We start from the raw sequence: 19,627 nt of genomic DNA on the forward strand, positions 1-19,627 counted from the left end.
ATGGGGAGGGTCTTTGTCTCTCTACGGGAAATGGGGAGGGTCTTTGTCTCTCTACGGGAAATGGGGAGGGTCTTTGTCTCTCTACGGGAAATGGGGAGGGTCTTTGTCTCTACGGGAAATGGGGAGGGTCTTTGTCTCTCTACGGGAAATGGGGAGGGTCTTTGTCTCTCTACGGGAAATGGGGGTCTTTGTCTCTCTACGGAAAATGGGGAGGGTCTTTGTCTCTCTACGGGAAATGGGGAGGGTCTTTGTCTCTGAGAAATGGGGAGGGTCTTTGTCTCTATGGGGAATGTCTTTGTCTCTCTACAGGAAATTAGGAAGATCTTTGTCTCTATGGGAAATGGGGAGGGTCTTTGTCTCTACAGGAAATGGGGAATGTATTTGTTTTGCTACAGGAAGTGGGGAGGGTCTTTGTCTCTACGGGAAATGGGGAGGGTCTTTTTCTCTATGGGAAATGGGGAGGGTCTTTGTTTCTATGGGAAATAGGTTGGTCATTGTTTCAGGAAGTAAGAAGGGTCTTTTGTTGCTGTACTGGAAATGGGCAGGGTCTTTGTCTCTCTACCGGAAATGGGGAGGGTCTTTGTCTCTCTACGGGAAATTGGGAGGGTCTTTGTCTCTACCGGAAATGGGGAGGGTCTTTGTCTCTCTACGGGAAATGGGGAGGGTCTTTGTCTCTCTACGGGAAATGGGGAGGGTCTTTGTCTCTCTACCGGAAATGGGGAGGGTCTTTGTCTCTACCGGAAATGGAGAGACTTTGTCTCTCTACGGGAAATGGGGAGAGTCTTTGTCTCTCTACGGGAAATGTGGAGGGTCTTTGTCTCTCTACGGGAAATGGGGAGGGTCTTTGTCTCTCTACGGGAAATGGGGAGGGTCTTTGTCTCTCTACGGGAAATGGGGAGGGTCTTTGTCTCTCTACGGGAAATGGGGAGGGTCTTTGTCTCTCTACGGGAAATGGGGAGGGTCTTTGTCTCTCTACGGGAAATGGGGAGGGTCTTTGTCTCTGTACGGGAAATGGGGAGGGTCTTTGTCTCTCTACGGGAAATGGGGAGAGTCGAAGGTCTTTGTCTCTATGAGAAATGCGGAGGGTCTTTGTCTCTATGGGGAATGTCTTTGTCTCTCTACAGGAAATGAGGAAGATCTTTGTCTCTCTATGGGAAATGGGGAGGGTCTTTGTCTCTACAGGAAATGGGGAATGTATTTGTTTTGCTACAGGAAATTGGGAGGGTCTTTGTCTCTACGGGATATGGGGAGGGTCTTTGTTTCTATGGGAAATAGGTTGGTCTTTGTTTCAGGAAGTTAGAAGGGTCTTTTGTTGCTGTACTGGAAATGGCGAGGGTCTTTGTATCTCTAAGAAATGGGGAGGGTCTTTGTCTCTCTACAGGAAATTGGGAAGGTCTTTATTTCTCTACAGGAAATGGGGATGGTGTTTGTCTCTATGTTAAATTGGGTGGTCTTTGTCTCTCTACAGGAAATAGGGAAGGTCTTTGTTTCAGGAAGTGAGAGGGGTCTTTTGTTGCTCTACAGGAAATGGGGAGGGTCTTTGTTTCTATATGGGAAGTAGGGAGGTTATTTGTTTCAGGAAGTGAGGGATCTTTTGTTTCTCTACAAGAAATGGAGGGTTTTTGTTTCTACAGGAAATAGTGAAGGTCTTTGTCTCTCTATGGGAAATAGGAAGGGTCTTTTGTCGCTCTACAAGAAATGGGGAGGGTCTTTGTCTCTTTGCGGGAAATAGGTAGTGTCTTTATCTCTCTATGGGAAATGAGGAGGGTCTTTGTCTCTCTACAGGAAATGGGGAGGGTCTTTCTCTCTACGGGAAATGGGGAGGGTCTTTGTCTCTATAGGAAATAGGGAAGGTCTTTGTTTCTCTACAGGAAATGGGGAGGGTCTTTGTCTCTATAGGAAATAGAGAGGGTCTCTATCTCTGTGTGGGAGGTGGGGCGAGTCATCTTTTCTTTGGTCTTGCTTTCCTGTCTGTCACCCTGCATATAAGAATGACAGAGGTGGGATTTCAGTTTAGGGCAGGCAAGTCATTGGGCAGCTAGATGTCGTGCATCCTATAGCACCTATAGTTCTGGCAGAATGCTGATGAGAAATCTGTCATTTTAAAAAGAAAAGTAGATGGCAATTGAGAATATGGACAGTTCGTGCAAATATTAGACTGGTATGTGTATCGAAAATAGTTTTACCTTGTTTGGGAAGAGGAAAGTTTTAATATAAGGCAAAAGCTACTTAGATCTGAGACCCTCGGGAATTATGGGCTTAATGACCATTTCTACTATACGACCGGGTGCTCGTGCTGCGGTCTGCCGGGTGCTCGTGCTGCGCTCTGCCGGGGGCTCGTGCTGCCCTCTGCCGGGGGCTCGTGCTGCCCTCTGCCGGGGGCTCGTGCTGCCCTCTGCCGGGGGCTCGTGCTGCCCTCTGCCGGGGGCTCGTGCTGCCCTCTGCCGGGTGCTCGTGCTGCGCTCTGCCGGGTGCTCGTGCTGCGCTCTGCCGGGTGCTCGTGCTGCCCTCTGCCGGGTGCTCGTGCTGCGCTCTGCCGGGGGCTCGTGCTGCGCTCTGCCGGGGGCTCGTGCTGCCCTCTGCCGGGGGCTCGTGCTGCCCTCTGCCGGGGGCTCGTGCTGCCCTCTGCCGGGGGCTCGTGCTGCCCTCTGCCGGGGGCTCGTGCTGCCCTCTGCCGGGGGCTCGTGCTGCCCTCTGCCGGGGGCTCGTGCTGCCCTCTGCCGGGGGCTCGTGCTGCCCTCTGCCGGGGGCTCGTGCTGCCCTCTGCCGGGGGCTCGTGCTGCCCTCTGCCGGGGGCTCGTGCTGCCCTCTGCCGGGGGCTCGTGCTGCCCTCTGCCGGGTGCTCGTGCTGCGCTCTGCCGGGGGCTCGTGCTGCGCTCTGCCGGGGGCTCGTGCTGCCCTCTGCCGGGGGCTCGTGCTGCCCTCTGCCGGGGGCTCGTGCTGCCCTCTGCCGGGGACTCGTGCTGCCCTCTGCCGGGGGCTCGTGCTGCCCTCTGCCGGGGGCTCGTGCTGCCCTCTGCCGGGGGCTCGTGCTGCCCTCTGCCGGGGGCTCGTGCTGCCCTCTGCCGGGGGCTCGTGCTGCCCTCTGCCGGGGGCTCGTGCTGCCCTCTGCCGGGGGCTCGTGCTGCCCTCTGCCGGGGGCTCGTGCTGCCCTCTGCCGGGGGCTCGTGCTGCCCTCTGCCGGGGGCTCGTGCTGCCCTCTGCCGGGGGCTCGTGCTGCCCTCTGCCGGGGGCTCGTGCTGCCCTCTGCCGGGGGCTCGTGCTGCCCTCTGCCGGGGGCTCGTGCTGCCCTCTGCCGGGGGCTCGTGCTGCCCTCTGCCGGGGGCTCGTGGTGCCCTCTGCCGGGGGCTCGTGCTGCCCTCTGCCGGGGGCTCGTGCTGCCCTCTGCCGGGGGCTCGTGCTGCCCTCTGCCGGGGGCTCGTGCTGCCCTCTGCCGGGGGCTCGTGCTGCCCTCTGCCGGGGGCTCGTGCTGCCCTCTGCCGGGTGCTCGTGCTGCGGTCTGCCGGGTGCTCGTGCTGCGGTCTGCCGGGTGCTCGTGCTGCGGTCTGCCGGGTGCTCGTGCTGCGGTCTGCCGGGTGCTCGTGCTGCGGTCTGCCGGGGGCTCGTGCTGCGGTCTGCCGGGTGCTCGTGCTGCGCTCTGCCGGGGGCTCGTGCTGCCCTCTGCCGGGTGCTCGTGCTGCGGTCTGCCGGGTGCTCGTGCTGCGGTCTGCCGGGTGCTCGTGCTGCGGTCTGCCGGGTGCTCGTGCTGCGCTCTGCCGGGGGCTCGTGCTGCCCTCTGCCGGGGGCTCGTGCTGCCCTCTGCCGGGGGCTCGTGCTGCCCTCTGCCGGGGGCTCGTGCTGCGCTCTGCCGGGGGCTCGTGCTGCGCTCTGCCGGGGGCTCGTGCTGCGCTCTGCCGGGGGCTCGTGCTGCGCTCTGCCGGGGGCTCGTGCTGCGCTCTGCCGGGGGCTCGTGCTGCCCTCTGCCGGGGGCTCGTGCTGCCCTCTGCCGGGGGCTCGTGCTGCCCTCTGCCGGGGGCTCGTGCTGCCCTCTGCCGGGGGCTCGTGCTGCGCTCTGCCGGGGGCTCGTGCTGCGCTCTGCCGGGGGCTCGTGCTGCGCTCTGCCGGGGGCTCGTGCTGCCCTCTGCCGGGGGCTCGTGCTGCCCTCTGCCGGGGGCTCGTGCTGCCCTCTGCCGGGGGCTCGTGCTGCCCTCTGCCGGGGGCTCGTGCTGCCCTCTGCCGGGGGCTCGTGCTGCCCTCTGCCGGGGGCTCGTGCTGCCCTCTGCCGGGGGCTCGTGCTGCCCTCTGCCGGGGGCTCGTGCTGCCCTCTGCCGGGGGCTCGTGCTGCCCTCTGCCGGGGGCTCGTGCTGCCCTCTGCCGGGGGCTCGTGCTGCCCTCTGCCGGGGGCTCGTGCTGCCCTCTGCCGGGGGCTCGTGCTGCCCTCTGCCGGGGGCTCGTGCTGCCCTCTGCCGGGGGCTCGTGCTGCCCTCTGCCGGGGGCTCGTGCTGCCCTCTGCCGGGGGCTCGTGCTGCCCTCTGCCGGGGGCTCGTGCTGCCCTCTGCCGGGGGCTCGTGCTGCCCTCTGCCGGGGGCTCGTGCTGCCCTCTGCCGGGGGCTCGTGCTGCGACATCCATGTATAAGCAGCTGTGCTACTTTCTGTTCTGCCATCTCCATGATTTTGCTCCTACCCAATCACAGTTATTTATTGATGACTTTCAGAACGGCAGATAATTAATAACTCTAATAATTGTCTGTTAATTAAACCGCAGCAACTTTTTTTTATTTTTATTTTTTTTTATTAATGGAGTCCTCCCGCCTCCGTTGTTTAGTTGTTGCACCGTGACGCGCTTAGGTAATGTTCGCTTGTCGTTGTGATTTGTAATGAGTGCTAATTACACGGGGACGTCTTTAGGCATGAAGTCTGCAGTGAGATTCTTCTCCGGGTCTAATGAGCTGTACAATGTGCTGCTGTCTCCCTGCAATGTGCTCCTCCTCCTGCAATGCTAATAAATCTCCTCCTCCTGTACCAGAGAGAGGAGATCCAGGGGACCGATCGCTAAATATACTCGGAATTTGCATTTCTCCAATCTGCACATGATAAATCTTTATATTAGTCAATAAATGCAGGAAATGGGGCTTCAGCCATCGCTGCCACTGTCGGTTTGATTTATTCTGCCCGAACGCCATCCTTTAAAAATCTACACACAAAAGTTGTGAATTTCTAAAAATGGCAGTCAGGAAATTAATGTAGATAGAGGCTGTAAAGCGATCGGCTTGTTGGATTATTAATGCCATCTCTGGTGTTGCGTCTCTCCTGGTGAGGTGGTTGTATGGCAACTGGAGGAACAGGACTGGAATCTTGGAGTTCGATGAAGCGGAGACCACTATGAGGATGCAGCAGGATGGCCAGAATGGCTGGACAGTAGCTGGTAGAACAGGACTGGAACCTTGGAGTTCGATGAAGCGGAGACCACTATGAGGATGCAGCAGGATGGCTGGACTGGACTGGAGGAACAGGACTGGAACCTTGGTGTTCGATGAAATTGAGACCACTATGACGTTGATGCAGCAGGATGGGCAGAATAGCTGGACGGTAGCTGGGAGAACATGACTGGAACCTTGGAGTTCGATGAAGTGGATACCACTATGTCGACGCAGCAGGATGGGCAAAATGGCTGGACGATATATGGGAGAGCATGACTGGAACCTTGGAGTTCGATGAAGACGAGACCACTATGACGATGCAGCAGGAAGGCTGGACGGCAACTGGAGGAAGAGTACTGGAACCTTGGAGTTTGATGAAGCTGAGACCTGACGGTAATATACCAGAATAGACGCAGTGATGTAGCAGAGCAGAGTTAGTCAGGAAGTCCAATGCAGAGCTGACTCAATGATATAGCTGAATCCATTACTGAGTGGGAATGTCACTGAGTCTATTACTGAACTGGTTAGTAGCGGAGCCGGGAATGTCACAATGTCTAGGATTGCATTCACAGCATTACAGAGCTGGCATACTCACAAGGTTCATGTACTACCAGTTATATATTAGGGTAGTTAGATAATCAGTCTGGGCCAAAACTGACCGTTAGAACAGCAGAGCCTCGCCATGTAGCAGAGCATATGCCAGGAGGCCAGCCGTGGATTGCAGAGCTGGGTATTTCAAGATGTTTGAAGCAGAGATAGCGCAGTGACGCTCTCTTCGGTAGCGACATGGATGAAAACTACCTGAATACTCAGACGGCATCCTACTGCCTGAGCCATCCTACAAAGTAGTGTGCCTTGTAAATCTACACTCAGAAGAGCAGAGAGAGGCAGGCGAAGGGTGCAGCACCCAGCACTGGAGCCAGCACAGATAAATAACGCTTGGCTTATTACTCCAAAATAGTTGTGTATACAACAGCTTGCTTTGTGATAGGGCCCTCAGTCATGGCGAGCAGCATAGGATTGTGATATGATTGAGTAATGTAGGATAATAATCCCAATTTGGAGCCTATTTATATTAGTTTTATTTGGAACTTTTCCAAACAATTACTTGGCCTGAATGGCCTTCCTTGAAACCTGACTTTTATGTATTTTTAATAAATTTGGTACCACGGTTTGGTTTGGTTTCTGATTGTGACTGCTTGCAGCCACCACTAGAGGGAGCCTGGGAGCTTGCTGCATACTGCTCTAGCATTGAGCTTGATGTCAGGGCTGTATGCAGTAACTGGAACTGCTCCCTCTAGTGGTGGCTGCAGAAAGCATTGGATTGGCGGGACTCTGTGCCAAGCGTTCTGGATCCAGGTCCGGCACTGATCTTGGAGGAGCAAAACATTAATACATTTCCTATGGTGCAATAAGGACATGTCCACTTTAACATTAGCCAATGTGGCTGGCATGACTAATGGAAAGCCGATCTCCATCCCTCCCATAAAAATGACCCCCAGGATTAGGGTTGAGCGAAACGGGTCGTTCATTTTCAAAAGTCGCCGACTTTTGGCAAAGTCGGGTTTCATGAAACCCGATCCGACCCCTGTGCGTGGTCGGCCATGCGGTACGCGACTTTCGCGCCAAAGTCGCGTTTTAATGACGCAAAAAGCGCCATTTCTCAGCCAATGAAGGTGAACGCAGAGTGTGGGCAGCGTGATGACATAGGTCCTGGTCCCCACCATCTTAGAGAAGGGCATTGCAGTGATTGGCTTGCTGTCTGCGGCGTCACAGGGGCTATAAAGAGGCGTTCCCGCCGACCGCCATCTTACTGCTGCTGATCTGAGCTTAGGGAGAGGTTGCTGCCGCTTCGTCAGAAGCAGGGATAGCGTTAGGCAGGGTCCATTAACCACCAAACCGCTTGTGCTGTAGCGATTTCCACTGCCCAACACCACCTTCGGTTTGCAGGGACAGTGGAGGCTGTATTTTTTTTTTTTTCCTCAGCGCTGTAGCTCATTGGGCTGCCCTAGAAGGCTCCCTGATAGCTGCATTGCTGTGTGTACGCCGCTGTGCAAACCAACTGCTTTTTTCAAAGCACAAATCCTCTTGTTCCTTCCTTTCTGCACAGCTATCTTGTTTGTTTGTCCACACTTTTTATTTCATTTGTGCATCAGTCCACTCCTTATTGCTGCCTGCCATACCTGGCTGAGATTACTGCAGGGAGATAGTAATTGAAGGACAGTCCCTGGTTTTTTTTTTTTTGGTGGGAGATTAAGATTGGCAATTTGGCATTTCTGCTAGAGTGCCATCCCTGTGTGTGCCATCTCTCTCACATAGTGGGCCATAGAAAGCCTTTTCATTTTTCTGTATTTTTTTTGTGGGGTTTATAAATTCTCCCTGATAAAAAAAATACAGTGGGAGATTAATATTGGCCTTTGGGCTTGTGTGCCAGTCCTGAGTGTGCCATCTCTCTCTCAAATAGTGGGCCATAGAAAGCCTATTACATTTTTTTTTTTATTGGGTTTCTAAATACTCCCAGAAAAAATAAAAAAAAATCAGTGGGAGATTAATATTGCCCTTTCTGCTTGTGTGCCACTCCTGACTCCTGGGTGTGCCATCTCTCTCTCTCAAATAGTGGGCACTGGGCCATAGAAAGGCTATTTTCTTTTTTTTTTGGTTTCTAAATTCTTCCTGAATAAATCATTTTATTTAATTTTGTTTCTAAAGTTTCCTTAAAAAAAAAAAAAAAAAAAACAGTGGGAGATTAATATTGACATTTGTGCTTGAGTGACAGTCCTGCGCGTGTGGCATCTCTCTGATTTAGTGCCACAGAAAACAGAGTGTGTAACATTGTGCCTGATTTTCCTTGCGGTTTCACCAACCTGTAAAGGCTCACCGTGTAAGTTGTTTGACAGCAACAAATAAAGTTACTTTGGTTAAGTTTTTAAAACAATGAGGAAGTCTGGTGGAAGAGGTCGTGGCCGTGGGCGTTCATTGTCAGCTGGTAATGATGGTAGTGGTAGTGGAGCATCAGGTGGTCGTGGGAAAAAAATTATTCCACCTAAGTCTGGAGCTGTGGAGCCAGGTTCGTCGTCTGGCTACACAAGGCCTCGAACGCTCCCTTTTCTGGGAGTAGGATAACCGCTTTTAAAGCCGGACCAGCAAGAGCAAGTTTTGGCTTACCTTGCTGACTCAGCCTCTAGCTCTTTTGCCTCCTCTTCTGAAACTGGCAAATCTAAAAGCAGCGCGTCGTTAGTGGATGTTCACGGTCAGAGTCAAGTCGCTTTCTTGTCCCCTTCAGCAAAAACAACAACAAGAGAGAAGGATGCAGCAGGCGACACAACTGGTAACTCCATGGAGCTCTTTACACATACCGTCCCTGGCTTAGAAAGTGAAGCAGTTAACAGTCCATGCCCATTACAAGTTGAATCTGACATGGAGTGCACTGATGCACAGCCACAGCCAGACTACTATGCTGGTCCTTTGACTCAGACCACAACATTGCCCTCTCAGGGTACTGATCCAGAATCAGACCCTGATGAGACTGTTGCCCCGTCACGAACGCTATACCACCGACCTACACGGTGACACAGACGAAGTTGCACACGAGCTAGAAGAGGAGGTTATAGATGACCCAGTTGTTGACCCCGATTGGCAGCCATTGGGGGAACAGGGTGCAGGCGGCAGTAGTTCTGAAGCGGAGGAGGAGGGGCCGCAGCAGGCATCAACATCGCAACAGGTTCCATCTGCCGGGCCCGTATCTGGCCCAAAACACGTGGCAAAGCAAAAAACTGTTGGAGGACAGCGTGTCCATCCGGTTAAAGCTCAGTCTGCAATTCCTGAAAAGGGATCCGATGCTAGGAAGAGTGCAGTCTGGCATTTTTTTAAACAACATCCAATTGATCAGCGCAAAGTCATCTGTCAAAAATGTTCAACTAGCTTAAGCAGAGGACAGAATCTGAAAAGTCTCAATACAAGTTGCATGCATAGACATTTAACCACCATGCATTTGCAAGCCTGGACTAACTACCAAACGTCCCTTAAGGTTGTAGCACCCTCGGCCAATGAAGCTAGTCAGCAACGCAACATCCCTTCCGGCAGTGTAGGGCCACCATTTTCTTCACCATCGGCAGTATCTGTGCAGGTTTCTTTGCCAGCCCAAAGCAGTCAGGGTCAGGGAATCACCAGTTTCGTTGGAGGAAATACTGCATCTAGGGCACCGGCGGAAACAATACAGTCTCCAACCGTCTCTCAGTCTGCCATGTCCACCGGCACACCCGCTAGTTCCACGATCTCCAGCTCTCCAGTCCAGCTCACCCTACATGAGACTCTAGTTAGAAAAAGGAAGTACTTATCCTCGCATCCGCGTACACAGGGTTTGAACGCCCACATTGCTAGACTAATCTCGTTAGAGATGATGCCCTACCGGTTAGTTGAAAGCGAAGCTTTCAAAGCCCTGATGGAGTACGCTGAACCACGCTACGAGCTACCCAGTCGACACTTTTTTTCCAGAAAAGCCATCCCAGCCCTGCACCAGCATGTTAAACAGCGCATCGTCCATGCACTCAGGCAATCTGTGAGTACAAAGGTGCACCTGACTACAGATGCATGGACCAGTAGGCATGGCCAGGAACGTTACGTGTCCATCACGGCACACTGGGTGAATGTGGTGGATGCAGGGTCCACAGGACATCAATTTCGGGACAGTTGTGCCTAGCCCACGGTCTAGGAAACAGTTGGCTCTAGGCGTTCGCACCCCCTCCTCCTCCTCCTCCTCCTGCAGAAGCGACAGCTCTTCCACTGACTGCAGTCGTCAAACCACTCCATCGTCAGCTGTCACTGTTGCACACCAGTTGTCCCATTATGGGGCAGCTACTGGCAAGCGTCAGCAGGCTGTATTGGCTATGAAGTGTTTGGGCGACAACAGACACACCTCGGAAGTTCTGTCCGAGTTCTTGCAGGAAGAAACGCAGTCGTGGCTGGGCACAGTAGATCTTGAGGCAGGCAAGGTAGTGAGTGATAATGGAAGGAATTTCATGGCTGCCATCTCCCTTTCCCAACTGAAACACATTCCTTGCCTGGCTCACACCTTAAACCTGGTGGTGCAGTGCTTCCTGAAAAGTTATCCGGGGTTATCCGACCTGCTCCTCAAAGTGCGCGGACTTTGCTCACATATCCGCCGTTCGCCTGTACACTCCAGCCGTATGCAGACCTATCAGCGTTCTTTGAACCTTCCCCAGCATCGCCTAATCATAGACGTTGCAATAAGGTGGAACTCAACACTGCACATGCTTCAGAGACTGTGCGAACAGAGGCGGGCTGTTATGTTTTTGTGGGAGGATACACATACACGGGCAGGCAGTAGGATGGCAGACATGGAGTTGTCGGGTGTGCAGTGGTCGAAGATACAAGACATGTGTCAAGTCCTTCAGTGTTTTGAGGAATGCACACGGCTGGTTAGTGCAGACAACGCCATAATAAGCATGAGCATCCCCCTAATGCGTCTGCTGATGCAAAGTTTGACGCACATAAAGGATCAGGCGTCTGCAGCTGAGGAAGAGGAAAACCTTGATGACAGTGAGCCATTGTCTGGTCAGGGCAGTGTACAGGACGAGGTAGCGGGCGAAGAGGAGGTGGAGGACGAGGAGGATGATGGGGATGAGTATATTTTTAATGAGGAAGCTTTCCCGGGGGCACTGGAAATTGGTGGCGTGGCAAGGCCGGGTTCTGGTTTTTTGAGGGACACAAGTGACGTAGATTTGCCTGCAACTGCCCCTCAACCAAGCACAACCGCAGATTTGACAACTGGAACTTTGGCCCACATGGCGGATTATGCCTTGCGTATCCTCAAAAGGGACACACGCATTACGAAAATGATGAACGATGACGATTACTGGTTGGCCTGCCTCCTTGATCCTCGCTATAAAGGCAAATTGCTAAATATTATGCCACATGAGAACTTGGAACTAATATTAGCAACAAAACAATGAACTCTTGTTGACCGTTTGCTTCAGGCATTCCCAGCACACAGCGCCCGTGATCGTTCTCACACGAGCTGCAGGGACCAGCAGACCAGAGGAGTTAGAGGTGCAGAAATCCGAAGTGGCGTTGGACAGAGGGGTTTTCTGACCAGGTTGTGGAGTGATTTTGCTATGACCGCAGACAGGACAGGTTCTGCTGCATCAATTCAAAGTGACAGGAGACAACATTTGTCCAGTATGGTTACAAACTATTTTTCATCCCTTATCGATGTTCTCCCTCAACCGTCATTCCCATTTGATTACTGGGCATCAAAATTAGACACCTGGCCAGAATTGGCAGAATATGCATTGCAGGAGCTTGCTTGCCCGGCAGCTAGTGTCCTATCAGAAAGAGTATTCAGTGCTGCAGGTTCAACATTAACCGAAAAAAGGACTCGTCTGGCCACCCAAAATGTTGATGATCTAACATTCATTAAAATGAACCACAACTGGATTTCGAATTCTTTTGCCCCACCTTGCCCGGGCGACACCTAGCTTTCCTATGAAAAGCTCTTGCCTGTGGACTACTGTGAATGACTTTTCAAATGTCTTAATTTGCAGCAGCTGATTGTCCAGCATACGACATGTTTACACCTCCCTAAATGGCCAAACTCCCCACACGGGGCCGTGGTATCGCGACTTGGCGCAAGCACCCGTGAGAGTGCTGTTTGTCTGAAGAGGTGGGTGTGCCCGCTTTTGGTCAACAGCACTGCCACTGGGTCCCTCCTAGTACAATAAACTGTCTCTGGCGGTGGTGGTGCGCACCCAACGTCAGACACACTGTTGTAACATGAGGGGCCCTGGGCCTGTACCGCCGTCCACAAGAGAGTTCACCCACCCCCAGCTCAAACATTGCTCTACCACTTCCACAATTATCTCTCACACTTCCACCAATGTTTAGACTATGCGCTGACATCCTTCCATTCCTGCCACTGACAATACCATTGTGTTGACATGTATAATGGTACTTAACATAGTCAGGGGCAGTGTCCTCTATTTACCCAAGTAAAAACTTTGCGCCAAATTAGTAGGTCAGAAACAACGCAGAGGATCCCACCCCTGTACCTAAAGATTGCACCCTTTAGTGTTTTCGCTGGATTTTAATGTGAGACATTCACATTTATGTATTGTTTTGGACTACTAACTGGCAGACACTCATTACAATCATCCTCCGCTGACCAGGCCACTGCTGGCCGTGTTCACCTGGAACCAATTTAAACTTGCCTACAGCCATATGTTATTATGTTAGGCCTTTGATGCCTGTCTGCGGTCACTCCTTCCACTAGGCCTCCACTGACCACACCACTGCTGCCCGTGTACCCCTGGAACCAATGTAAAATTGCCTACAGCCAGCCCAATTTTTTTATGTTAGGCCTTCGATGCCTGTCTGCGGTCCGTTCTTTCTACTACTACTACACTGACCAGGCCACTGCTGCCCGTGTTCCCCTGGAACCAATTTAAAATTGCCTACAGCCATCTGTTATTATGTTAGGCCTTCGATGCCTGTCTGCGGTCACTCCTTCCACTAGGCCTCCACTGACCAGACCACTGCTGCCCGTGTTCCCCTGGAACCAATTTTAAATTGCCTACAGCCATCTGTTATTATGTTAGGCCTTCGATGCCTGTCTGCGGTCACTCCTTCCACTAGGCCTCCACTGACCAGACCACTGCTGCCCGTGTTCCCCTGGAACCAATTTTAAATTGCCTACAGCCAGCCCAATTTTTTTATGTTAGGCCTTCGAAGCCTGTCTGCGGTCCGTTCTTTCTACTACTACTACACTGACCAGGCCACTGCTGCCCGTGTACCCCTGGAACCAATTAGAAAGTGCCTACAGCCCAATTTTTTTATGTTAGGCCTTCGAAGCCTGTCTGCGGTCCTTCCTTCCAATAGTTCTCCACTGACCAGACCAATGCTGGCCGTGTACCCCTGGAACCCAGCTGAAAGTGCATGGAGCCTCCTTTTTTTCTTTGTTTTATATTTAGAAAGCCCAGATGAACTACGCTGTACCACGGTTCAAGCTACCCAGTCGACATTTCTTTTGCGAGAAAAGCCATCCCAGCCCTCCACCGGCATGAAAAAGTCTGCATTGTCATAGCACTCAGGCAATCAAACAGTAGAAAGGTGCACCTGACAAGAGACGCATGGACCAGTAGGCATGTCCACAAAAAATTACGTGTCCATTACGGCGCACTGGGTTAATGTGTTGGATGCATGGTCCACAGGGGACAGCCTACAAAGTCTGTCTGCAGTCCCTAATTCAAATTTTCCTGCGCTGACCACACCACTGCTGCCCGTGTACCCCTGGAACCATTTGTAAAGTGCCTACAGCCTAATTTTGTTATGTTAGGCCTACTACGCCTGTCTGCGGTCCCTCCTTCCAATACTCGTCCACTGACCACACCACTGCTGCCCGTGGACCCCTGGAACCAATTTTTAATTGCATAGAGCATCCTTTTTTTAATAGTAGGCGTACAAAGTCTGTCTGCGGTCCACTATTGAAATTGTCCTCCACTGCCCAGAGCAATGCTGCCTGTGTACCCCTGTAACTTTTTTAAGCTGCAGTGAGCCACATTTTTGGTTTAAGGCCTACTACCTGTGTCTGTCTGCGCCACTCAATTCAGCTGTGTTCCTTTGAAAAAAGCTGAGCGTCAATAGTCTTGTTTTCAGCCTCTAGGAATTTTAAAACTGCATTGGGGGTACAACTTTGGTAGGGCCTACTAACGGTGTCTGCCGCCCCAAGGTGTGCCCCAGGTTTCGTCCACATTGCTTCGGTCTTCCGACTCTCGTTTAGTAGTTGTAGAAAACTACACTGCATTAGGCCTACAAATTGGGTATGGGGTGTAGAGAGATGGTGTGTTGCACTCCAAGGTGTTCCCCAGGTTTCCTCTCCATTGCTTCGATCTTCATGCTCTCGTTTAGTAGTTGTTGGGAACTACGCTGCATTAGGCCTACAAAATGGGTATGGGGTGTAGAGAGATGGTGTGTTCCACTCCAAGGTGTTCCCCAGGTTTCCTCTCCATTGCTTCGATCTTCATGCTCTCGTTTAGTAGTTGTTGGAAACTACGCTGCATTAGGCCTACAAATTGGGTATGGGGTGTAGAGAGATGGTGTGTTGCACTCCAAGGTGTTCCCCAGGTTTCCTCTCCATTGCTTCGATCTTCATGCTCTCGTTTAGTAGTTGTTGGAAACTACACTGCATTAGGCCTACAAATTGGGTATGGGGTGTAGAGAGATGGTGTGTAACACTCCATGGTGTTCCCCAGGTTTCGTCCACATTGCTTCGGTCTTCCGACTCTCGTTTAGTAGTTGTAGAAAACTACACTGCATTAGACCTACAAATTGGGTATGGGGTGTAGAGAGATGGTGTGTTGTACTCCAAGGTGTTCCCCAGGTTTCCTCTCCATTGCTTCGATCTTCAGGCTCTCGTTTAGTAGTTGTTGGGAACTACACTGCATTAGGCCTACAAAATGGGTATGGGGTGTAGAGAGATGGTGTGTTACACTCCAAGGTGTTCCCCAGGTTTCCTCTCCATTGCTTCGATCTTCATGCTCTCGTTTAGTAGTTGTTGGAAACTACGCTGCATTAGGCCTACAAATTGGGTATGGGGTGTAGAGAGATGGTGTGTTGCACTCCAAGGTGTTCCCCAGGTTTCCTCTCCATTGCTTCGATCTTCAGGCTCTCATTTAGTAGTTGTTGGGAACTACACTGCATTAGGCCTACAAAATGGGTATGGGGTGTAGAGAGATGGTGTGTTCCACTCCAAGGTGTTCCCCAGGTTTCCTCTCCATTGCTTCGATCTTAATGCTCTCGTTTAGTAGTTGTTGGAAACTACAGTGCATTAGGCCTACAAATTGGGTATGGGGTGTAGAGAGATGGTGTGTTCCACTCCAAGGTGTTCCCCTGGTTTCCTCGCCATTGCTTCGATCTTCAGGCTCTTGTTTAGTAGTTGTTGGAAACTACACTGCATTAGGCCTACAAATTGGGTATGGGGTGTAGAGACGGTGTGTTCCACTCCAAGGTGTTCTCCAGGTTGCCTTTCCTGAGCTTCTATCTTCAGGCTCTTGTTAAATAGTGGTTAAATGGAACAACTGCATTTGGCCTACTAGTTGGTTTGGGGCCTACTAAGGCTATATTCACACTTAGCGGTTTTTACCGCGGAACCGCCGCGATTTTGATGCTGCGGGTCCGCAGCAGTTTCCATAGCGTTTACAGTAACATGTAAACCCTATGGAAACCGCAAACCGCTGTGCACATGCTGCGGGAAAAACCGCGCGGGAACGCAGCTGCGATTCTGCACCCATAGGAATACATTGAACCGCTTACTTCCCGCATGGGGCTGTGCCCACGTTGCGGGAAGTAAGCGGATAATGTGCGGGTGGTACCCGGGGTGGAGGAGAGGAGACTCTCCTCCAGGCCCTGGGAACCATATTTGGGGTTAAAAAATAAAAAATCTGGTTATACTCACCCTCTGATGTCCGGAGCTCCTGGGCGCTGCACGCGGCCGTCCGGTCAGAGTTGCTGTGCGACCAGGACCTGCGGTGACGTCGCGGTCACATGATCGTGACGTCACGAAGGGTCCTTCTCCCACAGCATCTTTGGAACCGGACCGCCGGGTGCAGCGCCCAGGAGATCCGGACATCAGAGGGTGAGTATAACCAATTTTTATTATTTTTAACATTACTATTGATGCTGCATATTGCTGCATATGCAGCATCAATAGTATAGGCGGAAACCCGCAGCGGAAAACGCGGAACAAACCGCGATAAATCTGCAGGGAGAACCGCAGTTGTTTTGCCCTGCAGATTTATCAAATCCGCTGCGGGAGAACCCGCAGGGACCCGACGCAAGGTGTGAACATAGCCTAACAGTGTCTGCCGCTCCTTGCTGTTCTCCTGGTTTCCTGTCCTGAAATTCCATTTTCAGGCTCTCGTTAAGTAGTTGTTAATGTTAGACTGCATTTGGCCTACTAGTTGGGTTGGGGCCTACTATCGGTGTCTGCCACTCCTTGCTGTTCTCCTCCACTGAACAAAGCTGTGCCGCCTGTTTACTACGGTTGCCAATTTTGAACTGCATTTCGACTACTTACTGATTTGGGCCTACTCTCTGTGTCAGCCTCTCATTCCAGTTGTCCTCCACTGCAATGCCCCCTGGTTATTCCTGTGTTACCAATTTTGAACTGCATTTAGCCAACTTTATTCTTTGGGCCTATATCTGTGTTTCCTCCTCATCCTGCCCATTGCCCAGCCAGTGATAGATGAGTCTGCTGGTACATTGACCCATAATGCAACATTTCCCGTGCACGCTACACAGCAAGATTGTGACCCAGCTGAAAGTCAGGTTGCTCTTCCCGCATACCATACCACCTTACACGGGGACAAAGAGGAAGGTGCAGATGAAAGTGCAGGTTCCTTCATCAGGTGGGGGGAGGAATACTAGTTGGCGACATCACTGGCACAGGGCCTCTCATAGTACGCAAAAGTGTTGCTGCCGGTGGGAGGCGCCCCCGCCGTGCAAACACACCGCTGTACTTTGAGGGGCCCTGTGCCAGTGCCAATGCCAACGAGTGCCCCCCCCCTGCTTGCTCAGGTTCACAGCACTTGCAAAGTTGAAATACTTACCTCTCCCTGCTCCACTGCCGTGACGTGGTCCAGATTTCCTGGGCCCACTAATTACTTGAACCAGCCCTACCCCCCACAACTTTAGCCAAATGACCCCCAATTTCAAATGCCTTCCAATTATTATAAGCTAAATTACGATTGACAAGCTTCAGTAACAAGAATGGATGTTTTTGCCATTAAAATGGGCAGTGTAGGTGTTTTCCTGGCCTCCACTCACTGCCGACTATGCTCCCCCATTGACTTGCATTGGGTTTCGTGTTTCGGGCGATACCCGACTTTTCGCGATAATCGGCCGATTCAACTCGACTCGACTTCTAAGATAGTCGGGTTTCGCGAAACACGACTCGACTCTAAAAAGGTCAAGGTCGCTCAACCCTACCCAGGATCATTAATTTCTCTATTTTATGTATTGTTACTAAATATTAAATATGGATATTGATCAGAAACTTCAGATTCCCCATTTTCTTGGCTCTCTAAGTAAATTTGCTTTTTCCTTTCCAGCAATCGCTCATAAACATGAGCCCCCTGTGTAAATTCTGTAGCAGACCCCACGTGCCGTTTATAATATTGGAGTCTTATTTGGCATAGACCCCCACTCTGATACAGTACCAGCATCCGGGTACAACCGCAACCTCTGCGCCCGCCGTACCCCGGGGCTGAGCCTCTGCTGCTTGGATTAGTGGCTTAGTATTTGCCATTTCGTTCCATTCTAAACTTGTTAATTATTGCAAAAAGTAATAGAAGTTAAATCAGCACAAGTAATTACCCAATAAACGGGAAAAATCGCTCCATTAATTCCGTAACTGCTCATTTGACCAACGTCAAACTCTGTTCTGACCCAGTTAATGGTGACTGCAGGCAGGTAGGCAGCAGATATCGTTCGGTCACCCTTAATTACACGTGTAATTAGGCACTTGTAGTTTCTTGACCAGACCTGATGATGATTGGCAATTAATTCCGGATAGCCTAGCTTTAGCAGTCGCTGCACTTGTGTGTCCTGGTAACCTGCCGCTGCCATCTAGTGGTGGTGTATAAAATTGTGCCTGCCGCTGCCATCTAGTGGTGGTGGATAAAATTGTGCCTGCTGCCAACTAGTGGTGGTGGATAAAATTGTGCCTGCTGCTGCCATCTAGTGGTGTTGGACCTTTTCGGGTTGAAGATGGACTCATAATCCACTCACAAACCTACTGCCAATTGTTCAATAATGAAATTAATCATCAAAAATACACATTCCCCAATAATTCCGCGCACCGTTTATTCTAGATTGGTTAAATGGTCGCTTCAACAGACTTTTCTAATATCAATAGAACAGACAATAAGGATCTTGGTGATGCATCTCCTATAAACATACGTCTTTCTCCATTTATGAGCCTTTTCTTACCTTGCCTTCTGAACTCCTCATCCACTGAAAATCTGCTGGAAAATGGCGCGGCGGTGCTCAATTCATTCTCCATAGCCTCCAGAATTCGCAGAGTGCAGCCCCGTAAGACTGGGGCAGGGGTTGAACATTCCCTCTAAATCAGTGTGGCGCTAACTAGATCTCCTGCCGATTAGTTACTGACTTTTTACATTGCCTATGACCTGTACGCACTTTAAAAAATGGTGGTTAGCGTGTGCACGAAGTGTCCAAGAGGCCCCACTTGTGTGTCTTGTAAAATATCACTGCTTGCGCTTTTACAGAGATGTGCATGCTCCAGTGCACATACTCTGGTGATGCGGATGCTCCAGTGCGCATACTCTGGTGATGTGCATGCTCCAGTGCGCATACTCTGGTGATGTGCATGCTCCAGTGCGCATACTCTGGTGATGTGCATGCTCCAGTGCACATACTCTGGTGATGCGGATGCTCCAGTGCGCATACTCTGATGATGCGCATGCTCCAGTGCACATACTCTGGTGATGCGGATGCTCCAGTGCACATACTCTGGTGATGCGGATGCTCCAGTGCGCATTCTCTGGTGATGCGGATGCTCCAGTGCGCATACTCTGATGATGCGCATGCTCCAGTGCGCATTCTCTGGTGATGCGGATGCTCCAGTGCGCATTCTCTGGTGATGCGGATGCTCCAGTGCGCATTCTCTGGTGATGCGGATGCTCCAGTGCGCATACTCTGGTGATGCGGATGCTCCAGTGCGCATTCTCTGGTGATGCGGATGCTCCAGTGCGCATTCTCTGGTGATGCGGATGCTCCAGTGCGCATACTCTGATGATGCGGATGCTCCAGTGCGCATTCTCTGGTGATGCGGATGCTCCAGTGCGCATACTCTGTTGATGTGCATGCTCCAGTGCGCATACTCTGGTGATGCGGATGCTCCAGTGCACATACTCTGGTGATGCAGATGCTCCAGTGCGCATACTCTGCTGATGTGCATGCTCCAGTGCGCATACTCTGGTGATGCGGATGCTCCAGTGAGCATACTCTGGTGATGCCCATGCTCTGGTGATGCCCATGCTCTGGTGATGCGCATGCTCTGGTGATGCGCATGCTCTGGTGATGCGCATGCTCTGGTGATGCGCATGCTTCAGTGCACATACTCTGGTGATGCAGATGCTCCAGTGCGCATACTCTGCTGATGTGCATGCTCCAGTGCGCATACTCTGGTGATG

General features: G+C 51.7%; 1 protein-coding gene across 3 annotated transcripts in view; it reads left to right on the top strand.

Annotated features, from left to right (window-relative positions):
- The window catches only part of ZFYVE28 (zinc finger FYVE-type containing 28), a 160,910-nt gene that overhangs the window by 96,259 nt on the left and 45,024 nt on the right, over positions 1–19,627 (top strand). The window lies entirely within an intron of this gene.

The sequence above is a fragment of the Ranitomeya imitator genome, chromosome 1, assembly GCF_032444005.1.
Source record: "Ranitomeya imitator isolate aRanImi1 chromosome 1, aRanImi1.pri, whole genome shotgun sequence".
NCBI classification, from domain to species: Eukaryota; Metazoa; Chordata; class Amphibia; order Anura; family Dendrobatidae; genus Ranitomeya; species Ranitomeya imitator.